This window comes from Clarias gariepinus, chromosome 24, assembly GCF_024256425.1.
Source record: "Clarias gariepinus isolate MV-2021 ecotype Netherlands chromosome 24, CGAR_prim_01v2, whole genome shotgun sequence".
NCBI lineage: Eukaryota > Metazoa > Chordata > Actinopteri > Siluriformes > Clariidae > Clarias > Clarias gariepinus.
In genome coordinates, this window is record NC_071123.1 from 22,721,562 (window position 1) to 22,738,417 (window position 16,856).

The 16,856-nt window shown below is 38.1% G+C and overlaps 1 long non-coding RNA gene across 1 annotated transcript; it reads right to left on the minus strand.

The window, feature by feature from the left end:
- Positions 1–5,170: 5,170 nt before the first annotated feature.
- Positions 5,171–6,721, minus strand: LOC128512123 (uncharacterized). Its single transcript, XR_008356250.1, has 3 exons — positions 6,672–6,721; positions 5,870–5,924; positions 5,171–5,258 (listed from the first exon to the last, which is right to left on the minus strand). It is a non-coding gene; the product is annotated as an uncharacterized LOC128512123 (long non-coding RNA).
- Between the last annotated feature and the right edge of the window lie 10,135 nt (positions 6,722–16,856).

Below are 16,856 nucleotides of genomic sequence, written 5' to 3' on the forward strand. Positions count from 1 at the left end.
TGTGCTTTTTCGGATAACAAAGTCTATAACTGTTAGTTATATTTCATTTTAACTCATTTTTTATTTGCTATTGATACATAAGTACAATTAAAATTTTAAAAAATTATGGGTTTTGAAAATGCTGGGATTGTGTTGTGAACACCTGTTACCTATTTTGCTCAAGATCATTTCCTATATAAGTCTCTTTACATAAAGCCATGTTTTAATGAGAGTTGATGTGAAAAAATGACACGGAAACCACAATTTACTACAAAAGAATTTGCAGTTATTTTGGAGGAGGTGGGAAACAATCCAATCTTGCTTTTCTCCAAATCAGAAAACACAGTTACAAATTCTGAAAAAAAAAAAAAAAAAAACATGGAATGAAATCCCACAAAATATTAATGCTTCTGGAAATGGGTATGAGAGAAGCCCAGAGGAAGTCAGAAACAAGTGGAGGGACTTTGCAAGTGTGACCAAACAAGCAAGTTCAGTGGTGGCCTAAAACTGAACCCCTCCAAAAGCTGCTATGTAATTGTAGTTACTGCAATTGTCCACAACATTGCAGTCAAGGAAAATTTCCCGCTTTTTGATGGGAAGAGGGGGTCTTTCTGGTGCTGCTGTGAATATATATATATATATATATATATATATATATATATATATATATATATATAATATTTATTTTTTTAACCTATGAATAGTCCATATTCTACTTCTACTTCTGAGAGCACAACAAAGATACTCACTTAAAAACTCACCTTTTCTGCGCACAAACGAAACAAAGGCTGTGTTCCAACCGGCATAAATAATGCTTTTGTATGGGCACTTCGAAGGGAAAATAATTGCGATGGTATCGCTGTTATAGCGTTTCAAAGTAAAATTGTAATCAAAATAACCGAAAAATTAATAACCTAATAACTGAGCACCAAAGCATTAAGTTGTCCAAATCGCTCAAAGTGGTTGGGAAAAATTATAGAAACTGGGCTTAGGGTCGTGAACTGTGAATAGAACACACCCAGCCGCGGCAGGGAACTATGCTTCTAACCACAGGTCGAAGGCTGTAGTTCCAACCACGTAAGTTTGCGACGCTGTTTGCGAATGTTCGTTTGAACTATGGTTTCGAGAAACACCGAATTGTTGAACTATGTTGGTAACGACGGAACTTGCGACCATAGTTGGCTAACGATGCTTTTGGGAAACGCACCCCAGTTTGACACACATGCACGCACACAAATTTCATAGAATGCAAGCTTTTAGTAATGCTGTGTACAATTACAGTGGAACCTCGGATTAAGAGCATAATTCGTTCCGGAAGTGGGATCGTAGTCCAAAACACTCGCAAACCAAATTTTATTTTCCCCTAAGAAATAATGGAAACTTAAATTATTTGTTCTACAGCCCCCAAAAAATAAATACATAAAAATAATTAATACAAAATATAAAGTAAAAATAAAACAAATTAACCTGCTCCTTACCTTTCAAAAAAGTAAAAAAAAAAAAATCCCGACAGATAAGAGTGTGTGTGTGTGTGTGTGTGCGCGCGTGTGTGTGAGGCTAGAGTAAGTGGAGACTCTTGCTTTCAGCCCCTCCTGTCCCCCCCTTCTCATCTTACACAGTAAAACCTTCTCCTTTCGTCTGAAAACACACACACACATTAACGGAAAGACTGTTGATTAAAGCTTCTCCACTTTATTTAAATGTTGCTCACGACAGCGTAACAGCCCGTTAATTCATGCTCGTGTAATGATGACATGGACAAACTGCTCGATGTCCGTTCTATTATTTTCTGCATTGTTGGGCTATAGTACAAACTTTCGGGTGAATCCCGCACTTAACTCTAACTTAAAACTACTGAAGAACAAAACTCACGTTCTATATCCAGCTTACATCTCGCATTCGCGTTCACACACACACTGGACTGCATTACCAACAATGCATCTCCAGCCCTGGACTACACTTCCGTAAACAGCGGCCATAAATCAACGTCTCTCTCCCGCTACACTGTTTAATCTGAAAAAAAAATAAAAAATAGCAAGGCACATCGCTAATGACACTCGTGTGAGTGCAGACTAACAGAATCACTGCTGTAAAGTAAAACAAACAAACAAATGAACCGCACCTTACCTCTGTGTGTCAGAGCAGAGTGTGTGTCTCTTGTGTGTGTGTGTGCATGCGCGAGCGTGGTTTGACACTGCCGGCTATTAGTTAATTTTTTAGTTAATACCTTTTAATCACTGCTATTTACACTCGGCTCGTCATTTCCCCCAAACACTCCAATAGTATTAACACTGCTAAAAAGTTATCATTAGTGGCTTAAACAGTAACATCTGATTAATTTTATATATTAAACATTACCTGGTAAGTGTGTGCAGTTTGAAAATTTAGTGAAAATTATAACGTTATCACACTATAATTCACTGTTTACTCCATGATGTTGAGTCCTGGAGCTGATATCTGGAAAGTTTCCGTGTTCAGTTGTGTTTTGACCTTACTCCCACAGTCCTTTGCGCATTAGCTTTAAGCTTTTAAAATACGGGAGAAAGAGAGTTCTCACACGGGAAAAAGTAGTTGCGAACAAACGGAAAAAAGCACACATTTACAAGGGAAAAAGCACACAAAAGAAAAAACATACACATATACGGAAAAAATTATTTGCCCTTCTGGGTCACCTACCTTTGCTTTTTGCTTTCCTTCTTCAGTATTCCTTTTCATCATTATTGTCACTTTATGTTTGACTACACAGTTAAATGTGTTTATATATATATATATATATATATATATATATATATATATATATATATATATATATAAAAACATTTAACTGTACACACACACGTCGACGACACGTCTATCTGGCAGATGTCTGGCAGAGGGCGTTTGCTCATCTGGCTGATGTCGCAGAGACGTCCGTGAACGACTCTTAGCCCACGTATTTAAGACGTAAATGAATTAAAAAAAACGTCCCTGATCCGCTCTTTAGACAATGTTAATCAGATGTTCATACATCTGCTAAATGTCTAATTCATGTCGGCTAGACGTCGTTTTATTAAAACAACCCCCTCCCATTATTTTAATTAAATACCCTCGGTTAATTATAATTAACCATGGTCAACAGAATTCCATGAAGGAATATTATTTTATATTTAATAAAAACCCTGTTTTACACCAGCAGCAACTTACAAATGAGGACTTAATTTAAAAAGATGTACAAAAAATAAAACACCACTAATAAGTATTAATCATAGTAAAAAATTTAACACCAACAGAAACATTTTGTACTTTATAACTGTACGTTATGACTTTTAAATATGACCGTTAGAGACGGTTGGTCAGGAAACTCCTGAAGTCAGATGCAGACAGGACACTTTCACTCACAAACTCCTGTGAAAAAATACAGAGATAGATTTAATTAAAATTCATAATACTTTAATTAGCAAATGAACAATATTTTTATTTTGTTCCTCTCGCTTCACAACTCATGAGAACAGACCGAAACCAAAACCAAACCGCAGATTAAGCATGCGCGTAAAACCGTCTGTATTTTAAGTGTGAAATAGAAGAAATAGATAAACCAAAATAATGTGACTAAACATCGTTAAACAGCAGGTGACATTTATGTTCAGTATTTCATTTCTATTTAGAAAGATGGGAATTAATTCCTGCTTACCCTTTCCACACGCCTGCCAAACGTTTGTCTTCTCAATAAACTGTGTTTTCTTCTCGCGATGTTTGCTTATTAACAGGTTTTTATAGTGACAAGATCTCTTTGGTTTATCTCAACATGATTGAATCTAATACATGTTAAGTTGTTGAATTCCATACAGCATGATTTATTAATGTTTATCTTGGAAACATGAAATTATTATGTACAAAACACATATTAAACTTTAGTACATGTAACACACACAGAAATTAGGAGAAATGTTAAAAAGTTTTGTATAAAATTGAGGGTGTATTTAATAAAAAAAAAAAAATGAGTTGCACACTTCTCTCAGCTACTTACTGCATAATCAACTCATAATATCTCACAATGTGGAGGGTGGAGATGTGAATCTGGTCCTCAGGAAAAGAGGAGGAGGAATATTCTACTGTGCCATGTGGTGGCACACACTGAAAAAAATAACTTGTAAGATTTACTTAATAAAATCCTCGTAACAATTTGCACACATAGATTTTAAGTAAATTTTATTGCTCCAATATTAAGTAAAACTCACCCGTAATGGTCAGGTAAAATCTACTTAATTAAATTAACAATTAAATTAACAATCAAAAAAAATTAAGTAAAAGTTACATAATTATATTTAATGCACAAGTTAGATTTATTTAAAATAATCTAGTAAAGTTAATTTATTGTTGTATCAGCAGGAACCTTGATTTTATGAAATTATTAAGTAAATCTTACTATCATTTTGTTTTATGAGATTTTCTCTTACTTGATTTTATTAATTTATATTACTCCCTATAATCATGTACACATTGCTAATTTATGTTTTGCAAAGAAACTTAAGTAATTATTTCATCTATATCTTTTATAAATCACACAACTAAAATATAATTAAACAGTTTATTCACCAACATTACCAAATATTTTTGACATTCACAGTCTAGATACAGGTTGTCTTTTTAACAAATGTGCATTCAGATAAATTTTGCATCCATAGGAACATCTGCACAGCACCAGGGCCTGAAATACTTGTTTTAAACAAAATTGTGTAAAATAATAATATTAAATTAATTAATTAATAATATACAGCATTTATTTAGAAATAAAATACAGCAGAAAATACATTAAACAAACTGTAGAATAAACTTTAAAACTTAATAGCCCTCTGTAGCAGTGAAGTTGTAACATTCAAATCAGCACTCTGGACTAGTGCACTTAAAAGTATGCTATTGAAACTTAACGCATTAAAACATTTTAAGCTGAACATGTAAACACTGAACATGTTCTGACAAGTAGTCAAGCCATATCAAATGTTTTAAGATGATAACTTTATCTTTAAAGCTTGCACTTTTGGTGATAGCTTAATCCCACCAAGTTCTAAAAGAACTTTCTGAAATAGCTCAAATGTGTAACGCAGTGCTCGGGGGTCTGCAAGGTTTATGGCATAAATTATTCCCATAAGCAGTGCACATGCATTTGCAGTATTGCCACATTCTTGCAAAATGTCCTTTCCTTCAAGGATTATGGATACACCAACTGGTTCCTCCCCTTCAACAGCACGGACAACAAGGATTTTAAGAATGTGCAAACTGGCATCACTTCGTCTGTCCTCCTGCATAAAATTTACAAGTAAATAAAATAAAAAAAAATATTTTGAGAAACAAAAAAATCTGAATTGCTTCACTCACCTGTGATGACTTTATTATCACAGAGAAATAATAATAAAAATAATTGATTATAAAAAATGACCATCACTTCATATACTTCAGATTGTTAAACTTAGCAATAATCTTGCATCAGTAAAACATTCTAAAACATGTCATGAGATGGCTACACTCCATAGATTACTCTGCACCTTTACAGTGTCAGGAAATCCTATGATGAATGCTGAGTTTGTATTTAAAGGGTTAGTCCAAACATGAAAATTCTTTCAATCATTACTCAGATTTATGTATTCATTTGCATTTGGTATATGCTCCTGTCCAATGCAACGAACACTATATTCAAGGTACAAGTTTTTATTTATAACATGTAATTTACAATTACTTGCTTTTCCTGGGAATCAAACCCATGACCTTAGTAGCACCATGCTCTACTGTTTGAGCTAGATAAACTGTAGATGGTCATCACTAAGCAGGAAATGTCCACCCCTTCATCTAACTTTATCTTGTAGTGAATTTAACATTTTAAATTGTATAATTAATAAAAAAAACAATGCTTTACCAGGCAATCATCAGAGATCCTCTTCAGCTTCACGTCTCAGCTCTACGCTTTGTTTCTGTGAAAATATTTACATTGTATCATTACATAATCTTTTATTAGTACAACTACATTTAGCCATTTCTTCATCTTTTGTAAGTTTGCCTTTATCCAAAGAAAATTACAAAAGAGAAAGGCATCAAGCATGTCAAGCAGTGCTACTAACAAAGTTTCTGACATTGTTAGAAAAATACAAAATAGAATAGTGAGTGATTAAGGAAAAAGTGAGAAGCAAAAATCATGTGTGGAAAGATGAAGCATTCAAGGTCACAGGATGACTCTACTTCTTTTTCTTGTCTGCAATGCGATTTGGACAAATTAGAGCTTCTGTCAATACTGTATGAACATATGTACAGGTTCATTACAGTAAAATTCGGATTAAAAAAAAAACGTTTATTGCTAGTGCTCTTTTACCATTTAATGCTTTAACACACCTGACTCAGTTTGTTCAGAAAGGTCATCTCACTGGCGAGCCTTTCTCTGAACACACCGTTTTCACGAGGGGTGGGGGTAAGAAACACGCATCTCGTTCTATTAAACCACGCGCTCGGTTCGTTATTATTTTATTTATTTATCTTTTAATTTTTACCACAGGACCCCTGGGGGGCTCCGTAGGTTCGGGTTTTTACACGAAAAACGGCGTTTTGTGAATCTCCACACTATTAAAAACCGAAATATTGCTAATTGTACGTCCTGAGATTAAGATGAACATTAATTGGGGGTCATGAAAGTGAGAATCACATCCAAAACAGAAAGGTAAACTTACCTCGAACACGCCAAACTCCAGCTCCAGCCACGCCGTGTAGTACCTCCGTGATGATCCCCAACCGATTGATTCACAGCGCGGGTACAGCGTCTCCAAACACGCATGCGCCGTTTAATTTGAAATTTAAACTAAACTTAAAAAGTAAAATTTACTTAATATTATTAGGTTTATGTGCAGTGACTATAAAACATGTAAATGTTACAAGTAAATACATAATAATATTTAACTTTTTCCACTTAGTTAATTTATTACACGAATTAAATGTGTAGGTATTTAAAATTTTACTTAGAAAATTCTAGTTCTCCTTGAAATGTATTTTTACAATGTAAAAATTATGATGATTAATTTAATAAATTTTACCACACCAAAAAATCATTTTTTTCAGTGCATGCTCTCACAATTAGACAGAATATTTTAGGTTGGTATATCGCTCTCCCACTTGAAGCAGTGTCCCACCCAGAATGAATGACTGGACCAGACTTGGTGAGTTTAGTACTCTTTACTCTGGTACTTGTTATGAATCAACACAGCCACAGGATGTTCTGTCTCGCACTCTGATTGCCAAAACACACACACACACACACACACACACACACACACACTCATCTTCTATACTGCTTTATTCTGTATTCAGTGTCGCAGGGGGCCTGGAGCCTATCCCAGGAGGCTTAGGACACTATAGGCAGGGTACATCCTGGACACTACAGGCAATTTTTAGGGAACGCCAATTAGCCTAACCTGCATATCTTTGGACTGTGGGAGGAAACCCACCAAGCACTGGGAGTAGCAGCAAACTCCATGCACCCAGAGACGGCAATCAAGCCTGGCTGAACCTGGACCCTCGTGGTGCAAGGCGACAGTGCTAACCACTACAGCACTGTGCCGCCTCACACACACACACCAATAAATAAATAAATAAATAAAGAGCGATTTAAGTGTGACCTGGTGGTTTCACCCACCTCTCTGTCTAAAGGTGATGCTCGACCTCGCTCTTGCTGCCACACACAGAAACTGAATAACTTCAAGTAAAACATTATAAACATAATTAATGACACACTGCTCATCTTTTCTACAGTTACAGTGACTTTTACTCTACTCTGATGTTTAAAGCTGTTCAGATTATTAAAATCTGCTACTTAAGTACAGTGGAACCTCGGATTACGAGTAACGTGGTTTACGAGTGTTTTGCAAGACGAGCAACAATTTTTAATAAATTTTTACTTGAAAAACGAGCATTGTCTTAGTTAACGAGCACCGAGTATCATGTTTCACGCATGCGCTTCTTGTTTTAACAACGAGCGTTACGTAATCAAAAGTGAGCCAACGGTTTTTCTCTCTTGCAGCAGAATTGTAAGTAATCGTCTCTCCTGCTGGGTGAATACACACACGCGCTGTGTGTGTGTATGTGTGTGTGAGATGTGCGTGTGCACGCGCGCGCACACACACACACATTAACGGAGAGACCGTTTTTAAAACCGTTTAAAAATTAGCAAGGAACATCGCTAGCATACTAACGGGATTACTACTGTAAAGTAAAACAACAACAACAACAAAAATTAAACAGCTCCTCACCTTTGAAAACAGTCGCGACAGAGAAGAGTTTGTGTGTTTATTTGGCAACCTGAGAGAAGGGGAGCTGTAAAGCCGAGACCTATCGTCTCCCCTGCTGGGTCTTAGTGCTTGCAGTGTTTTTGCATGCGCGTGTTTGTGTCTGTGTAAGGCAGAGAGTTTGTGTGTTTATTTGGCAACCTGAGAGAAGGGGGCCGTAAACGCGAGCGAGCCCCCCTTCAACCCCCCCTCCTCTCAGGTTGCCAAATAAACACACAAACTCCTCTCTGTCGCGATTGTTTTCAAAGGTGAGGAGCTGTTTAATTTGTTTTTTGTTGTTGTTGTTTTATTTACAGCAGTGATCCTGTTAGTATGCGCTCACGTGAGTGTGACTAGGAATGTTCCTTGCTAATTTTTAAATGGTTTTAAAAACGGTCTATCCGTTAATGTGTGTGTGTGTGTGTGTGTGCGTGCGTGCGCACATTTTACACACATACACTCTGCATGCACAAACGAAAACCCTTGTCTGTCGGGGTTTAATTTTAAATTTTTTTAAGGTAAAGTACAGGTTAATTTGTTTTATTTTTACTTTATATTTTGTATTAATTATATTCATGTATTTATTTTTTTGGGCTGTAGAACGAATAATTTAAGTTTCCATTATTTCCTATGGAAAAATTAAATTTGGTTTACGAGTGTTTTTGGAATACGAGCCCACTTCCGGAACGAATTAAGCTCGTAATCCGAGGTTCCACTGTATTAATTATACTTTATTATAATTTTACCAATGTCAGTCCAGCATGTTATATAACTATTGGACTTTGGTTGTATTTGTAAGTCAGAAAAACATTAGTGTAACATTAATTCATTCATCCTCTATATGGGATATCCTGGGTACAGGGTCACAGGGGGGTATGGAAGCAAATTGGCATCAGGATAATTTTAATTATATCAGCCTTTGTAAAACACATTTTTAATATTAAATCACTGCTGAATCGTTAGTTTTATAAATACTATTGAATTTATTAAACTGAAATATGTGCCATTGAAAAGCAATATTTTTGAATTTATGTGAACTGAATTTCAGGTGTTTCTTTAATTAAAAACACCCAATGATGTACATTGCTTGTCATTTTTGCACTACACAAGAAAGACCCCCAACCCTCTCTGTAAATGCTACTTTTTTAACACTAAGAAAATTTTTAATTAACTACTTTTTAGGTTAACTTGTAGTTTTTTGGTTAGTAATTTTACTTGTATACATAATATTGTAAATCTCCACCTGTTTGTTTTCTAAATTTATGGACCTCTCTGTATTTGTTTCGCATTCAATGTAGTAGAATGACAATAAAATGAGCTTTAAAGCTGTTCGTGTTAATGTCTTTTATTTATTTATTTTTCACCCCTCATTTAGTTATATCTACTACTACCAGTCAGGGACGGTTGACTCTCACATGTTTCCTTCGAACCATGTGATGCCTGCTAGTTTTATTAGAAAAAACACATGCCTAACAACTATATTCAATATGCATTATTTCATAAAGCTTAATTCACATCCAGAAACTGAAGTGCAAGTCAAATTTCAAGCTTGGAAATTCAGGCACTAAAACTCAGTACTGAACATCCGTGACACCGAGGAAATGCTGTCAAGTGTGAATAGAATCCATCCGGCTTTTAGCCAATCAGGGTAACAAACATCAGTCACGTGACCCAGGAAAGTGGACGTTTTTAAAACAGGTGTTAGGCGCTAAAATGCCTCCCTGCCATGGATTGCCCCCCCTACATAATCGCTATCAAATATTGTATTAGAATATAAATTCATAGGTTAATGGTTTACAAATTACATGAGACAATAAAATAAAATAAGCAATATGAAAATAAATATGTTGTATATGAAAAAATAGATTTTTTTTCATATACTGTACAACATGTATACTTTTGGATTGTTTATTTTATAATAAAAATAGTTTACTCTAATTTTTCATCATAAACAATATTTATTTTTATTGTATATAAATGCTTATTTGTATATTCATGACCAAGCGCTTAAAAATAAATGTGCCACAAAATAAACATTATACAAGAATTTGTATTCATGGTCTTGACGGCTGTCACGTAACTAGGGTTTATTATAATATTAATATCATATTTGATAATAATAATAAACCTATGAACCTATAATATTTGATAGCGATTATGTATGGGGGGGCAATCCATGGCAGGGGGGCATTTTAGCGCATAACACCGGCCCAAATGACATCTATCCAGAAGACTGAACAGACCTGCAGGAGAAAGTGCTTCAGCGTGACGGCGGAGGGCAGCGACTCGGTCAGTGCACCTGCAGTGTGATATGTGAACTGTATATTGACAGATATTATACTCATTTTAAAAATTAACTGACAAATGTAGTTTAAGTTAATCTAGCTAGCATGAGACTCAGTCTGATGTTTTGTTGATGTGATAAATCCAGTGCTAGAGTTGCTACACGTCACTTATAGAACATAAGGTAGTGAACTCGTGTTATAACACTTTAACAGAGATGTGATTTGTCTTGTCTTTTTTGTAGGTTATGTTACATGTGTTGTTAATGCATATATTCAGGAACTAGAGTTAAAAATACCAGATTAGGTAAAATAAAGTGAGTGACAGTGATGGTGTTGGGTCTGATCACTTCCTGGATATTTTAAAGCTTAGTCATGAATATACTCACCATGAGGTGGACGTGTTTGATAGCAAATCATCAGAGTCATAGAGTTACAGAGTGTAGTTTTTGTATTTTTTTTTAAGGTTATTATTATTATTATTATTTATTACCTTTATTCTTAATGACCTTTTCTTAGTTAACAACTGTGAGCACCTGTAACGAGCATAAGCAATTTCCCTCTGGAATTAATAAAGTTATTTGAATCTTGAATCTAATTTTACAGACACACACCGCCTAAGTGAGGACGGGGAGGAATTAAGTGCTGCACGAACAAAACAGTAATCTTTCTGTCTCTCTCACTCTTTCTCACACATAACAGAGACAGTGGTGGCCGAAAGTATTAAGACAGCATACATGGTTCTCCCTGAGCACAAAACAGGTGATGTCACTAATTACTTCAAGTCGATCTGGTTAAAGAGTTAATTGTGCCAATTACAATCAGCTGCTTTAGTTAATTGATGGAACAAATATGTGGCAGAACTTTTACTTTCTGAAGCCTGATTTTCCACATCAGCACAAAAATAGCTAAAGTTAATCTGAGTTGTGAACTTTTGTGGTAAATTTGTGTAGATGATTTTTAGTAAGTGATGGACTGACTGGGTGACACCAGAGGACTGCAGAAGTCTTTTTGACTTTAGATCCAGCAGGTTTTTGAAGAAAAAGTTCTTCATATTAAATACTGATAGTTGTACAGGACCTAAGCAAAAAGTCATTAAACATTTAAGAATGTCATGAAAACACTGATTTTCACTTTTGGTCACTACTGTATATATTTATTATAAAGGTAGATATAACCTCCCCAATGTACTGATGTCAAACTTAAAAAAGCTCCAGATGATCTTGACCCAGCTCCTGAACAGCTAGAAACTCTCCTGGCAGAGAGTAATGACAGCCTTTGACATTTCAATAAGAGTTGGTTTTAGAGACTCCTGTAGTGTTTCTCAGTTGCAGTTTTTCTTCACAGACTAAAGGATAAAAAGCACAGAATCTGTAGCAGAATAGTACAAATGTGAATTTGTGAAATACAAGATCAATCAATACGATTTCAGCCATTTGTTAAAAAGAATTTGACTTTCGTTTTTCTCTTTCAGGAACCACAGCTTATCGCTGATCTCACAGGAATACGTTTTCAGACTTTTGAAACTTAGCTATAGATGTAATATTTAAATTATCGTTTTGTGGGTCTCCAGACACACAGTACAATGTCACATGAGCCAATGAGCCGTCTATGGAGAAAATACTAAAGTATTTTTTATAAATATTCCCATTTATACAACTATTGACAGTTATTTAGCTATTTCATGTCCTCCATTATGTCAAAGACAAGGGCTTCCTCAAGATTTCCTGGTGATGTGATTTTATTTTATTTTTTTCACCTTGCCACTAAATGACACCTGATCAGCTCTGAGTGTTTAGTCAGATCCATTGTCCAGTTCTGTGTCCAGAAAATTTGGAGGTAATATAAAACCTGAGTGCTTGCAGATACAGTATTTTTACAAAATCATGTTGCAAACTAACAAAAACAGGACAATTTTGCTGTTAGTTTTTTAACCTTACTACAAGTGAATATATGAAACAGCATACAGTAAACAATAACACTGATAATGTAGTGTTGCATCAGAAACTGTAATTAATAATGTACAGTCAGGTCCATAAATTTTGGAACGAATGTACCCCCAATACACCCCCATTTGTGTGGCTCATAAATATTGGAACAAGCAGCTGTATGGCCAGGTGTGACCTGTTCTCTCATTACTCCATGACTAAGCAAGTCAATAAGAGGCCTGCAGTTCTGAGTGTCATAATTACTTTTGTATCATTATGCTGAAATAACATCATAAATGCAACGGTGGGCATATTTACTGTTATGTGTATATATTGTATATAATATGTATTTGTTTGTTATTTAAACTGCTATGTCGTGGTCTGCTGCCTTACCTTTATCACAAAAGTTATAGTGTACTGCTATTTATGTATTCATTCATTTAAGTACTTATTTTTACCAATGCAGCTCTGGTGTAGACGCAAAGGAAAGACGGTCTGATTTAAATGTCATGTGTCAACATGCTTTATTTTGTTATTGTTCAATGCACAAAGGTGTTTCTTTAATCAAAAACACCCAATTATGTACATTGCTTGTCATTTTTGCACTACACAGGAAAGACCCCCAACCCTCTCTGTAAATGCTACTTTTTTAACACTAAGGAAATTTTAAATTAACTACTTTTTAGGTTTATTTGTAGTTTTTTGGTTAGTAATTTTACTTGTATACATAATATTGTAAATCTCCACCTGTTTGTTTTCTAAATTTATGGACCTCTCTGTATTTGTTTCACATTCAATGTAGTAGAATGACAATAAAATGAGCTTTAAAGCTGTTAGTGTTAATATTCCAAGATGGCGCCGGTGAGGTCGGCTGCCGTCACGACTGCTCCGACCACCTTTTCTTTGTTTTTGTTCTTTAAGTTAGTTTACAGCGTTTTAAAACCGGCAAAATTACCACCATGGGGTACATTAGTTATGATAGAGACACTCTTGTTTCTATTGGTATACAATGTACTCACAATTCGACGTTTTTAACTCCGGATCCGAGCTGGCCGAGTGAGATCCTGAGGGACAACAAAGGACGCGACGCGAAGCGGCGGCCCCGAGGGAAACGAGCCGGCGTCAGGAACAGGCTGAGAGCACGTGCACACCGCACACCTCTGCCTAGCATCCTGCTCGCCAACGTCCAGTCACTGGAAAACAAGCTCGATGACCTCAGGGCCAGGGTAAAGTTCCAGAGAGACATTCGGGACTGCAATCTCCTCTGCTTCACCGAGACATGGCTGAACCCAGCGGTGCCGGACCACGCCATCCAGCCGGCCGAGTTCTTCTCGGTTCACCGCATGGACAGGACGCGGGACTCGGGGAAGTCAAGGGGAGGCAGCGTGTGTTTAATGGTGAACAGCAGCTGGTGCAACAGCGCGAGCGTTGTTCCTCTCACACGCTCCTGCACACCAAACCTGGAACTACTGTCCATCATGTGTCGTCCTTTTTACCTTCCTCGGGAGTTTACATCGGTCATAATCAGCGCCGTTTATATTCCACCACAAGCGGACACGGACACTGCCTTATGCGAGCTGCATGAGGCACTCACACAGCACCAGACACAACACCGGGACGCTGCGCTTATTGTGGCGGGGGACTTTAATAGTGCCAACCTCAAACGTGCAGCGCCAAACTTTTATCAGCACATCACCTGCCCCACCAGGGGCGAAAGGACACTGGATCATTGCTACACCACAGTCAAGGACGGCTACAAGGCACAATCTTGTCCACCGTTTGGTAAATCCGACCATGCCGCCATCTTCCTCATGCCAAAATACAAACAAAGGCTGAAACAGGAAGTTCCGGTTCAGAGGGAGGTCGCGCACTGAACGGACCAATCGGTGGCCGCGTTACAGGACGCACTCGATGACGCAGACTGGGACATGTTCAGAAACAGCTCCGATGGTGACGTCAGCGTGTTTACGGAAGCGGTTGTGGGATTCATCGGGAAATTAGCGGACGATACCGTAGAAAAAAAGACTATTAAAACGTTTTCCAACCAGAAGCCGTGGGTGGATAAAACCATCCGCGACGCTCTGAGATCTCGCACCGCTGCCTACAACACGGGACTCGCGTCGGGGGACATGGAACCGTACAAGGCTGCGTCATACAGCGTCCGGAAGGCGGTGAAAGAGGCGAAGCAGCGCTACGGGAGGAAACTAGAGTCACAGCTTCAACAGAGTGACTCTAGGAGCCTGTGGCAGGGACTAAGGACAATAACGGATTATAAAGCACCAACATCCGGTATGATAAACGCAGACGTGTCTCTGGCAGACGAGCTGAACACTTTCTATGCTCGCTTCGAGGCTGCAGCTAAGGACGCTAGCGATGCTAATGCTAGCGGCGCTAACGGCTGCAGACAGGAAGTCACTGCCAGCACCGGAAGCGCATTCATCATCTCAGAGCATGACGTGAGGAGAGCCTTCAAGAGAGTGAACACCAGGAAAGCAGCAGGACCAGACGGCATCTCAGGCCGTATTCTCAAAGCCTGCGCAGACCAGCTAGCACCTGTGTTCACTGAGATATTTAACATCTCTTTATCTCAGTCGGTGATCCCCACATGCTTCAAAGAGTCCATTATTGTTCCTGTCCCAAAGAAACCTCATCCTGCTTCCCTCAATGATTATCGCCCTGTAGCCCTCACTTCAGTAGTGATGAAGTGCTTTGAACGCCTGGTCAGAGACTTCATCATCTCTTCACTACCAGACACACTCGACCCACTACAGTTTGCTTATCGTCCAAACCGTTCCACGGACGATGCAATCTCTCATCTCCTCCATACATCTCTCACTCACCTGGACACTCGGAGGGGGAATTATGTGAAAATGCTCTTCATCGACTACAGTTCTGCATTTAATACCATAATTCCCTCCACACTTACCACCAAGCTGGAGCACCTGGGACTCAGCTCATCTATGTGTCAGTGGATCTCCAACTTCCTAACAGACCACAGGCAGTAAGGATGGGCGGACATGTCTCAGCCTCCCTCACTCTCAGCACTGGAGCCCCCCAGGGTTGTGTTCTGAGCCCCCTGCTGTACTCTCTGTACACCCACGACTGCGTGGCCACTACCAGCTCCACCACCATCATCAAGTTTGCTGACGACACTGTTGTGGTGGGCCTGATCACGAACAACGATGAGACGGCCTACCTGGAGGAGGTTGGAAATCTGGAGAACTGGTGCCAGAGAAACAATCTCCTCCTGAACGTCAGTAAGACAAAGGAGCTGATAGTGGACTTTAGTACAAAGCAGGTGAGGAACTACCAGACCCCCGTCATCAACAGGAGCCCAGTGGAGAGAGTGGACAGCTTCAGATACCTCGGTGTTCACATCACGCAGGACCTGGCATGGTCCTGTCACATCAACACCGTGGTAAGAAAGGCCCGACAGCGTCTCTACCACCTCAGACGCTTGAGAGACTTTAGACTGCCCTCCAAGGTGCTCAGGAACTTCTACTCCTGCACCATCGAGAGCATCCTGACGGGAAATATCACGACCTGGTTCGGGAACAGCACCATGCAGGACAGACGAGCTCTACAGAGGGTGGTGCGATCAGCTAAGCGCATCATCCGCATCGAGCTCCCTGACCTGCAATCGATTTACAGCAAGCGGTGCTTGACCAAGGCCAGGAAGATCGTGAAGGACCTCAGCCACCCCAATAACGGACTGTTTACTCTGTTGCGGTCTGGGAAGCGATTCCGCTCCTTGAAGGCCAACACAGAGAGACTGAGGAGGAGCTTCTTCCCGCAGGCGATAAGGTCTCTCAACCACAACCACACCACTATGCAGAACTACACAATATTTTCATAATTGGTCAAATCTATCAATTCTCTTACATCCATGAACACTATGGACAATTACACGCTCACCTTCCTTCATATATACACTACATGTCGTACGTTACATCCTGGACCATTGCACAAAGACACTTTAATAACCTTGCACACCTACCTTCACAACTACACTACATTTTACAGTTTTACGTTTACATCCTGGACCAGTGCACAAAGACACTTTAATAACCTCTGCACTAAGACACTTTGCTCTATGCATATTTGCACACACCGTACAGTATATTTCAATTTGCACAGTATATTTCTATTTTGTACATCATATTTCTATTTTTATTTCTAGTTCTATTTTTTTCCTAGCACATTTCTATTTTTATTTTTAGTTCTATTTTTCCTAGTTTAATTTAATTTTTTAATTTAATTTCTATCGTATTTCTTTTATTCATATTTATTTCTTATTTGTAAAATGTAACTCTCTTTTAGGGTCAATGGCAGTCGTATAATGCATTTCACTACATTTCGTACTGTGTATGTTTGTGTATGTGACAAAT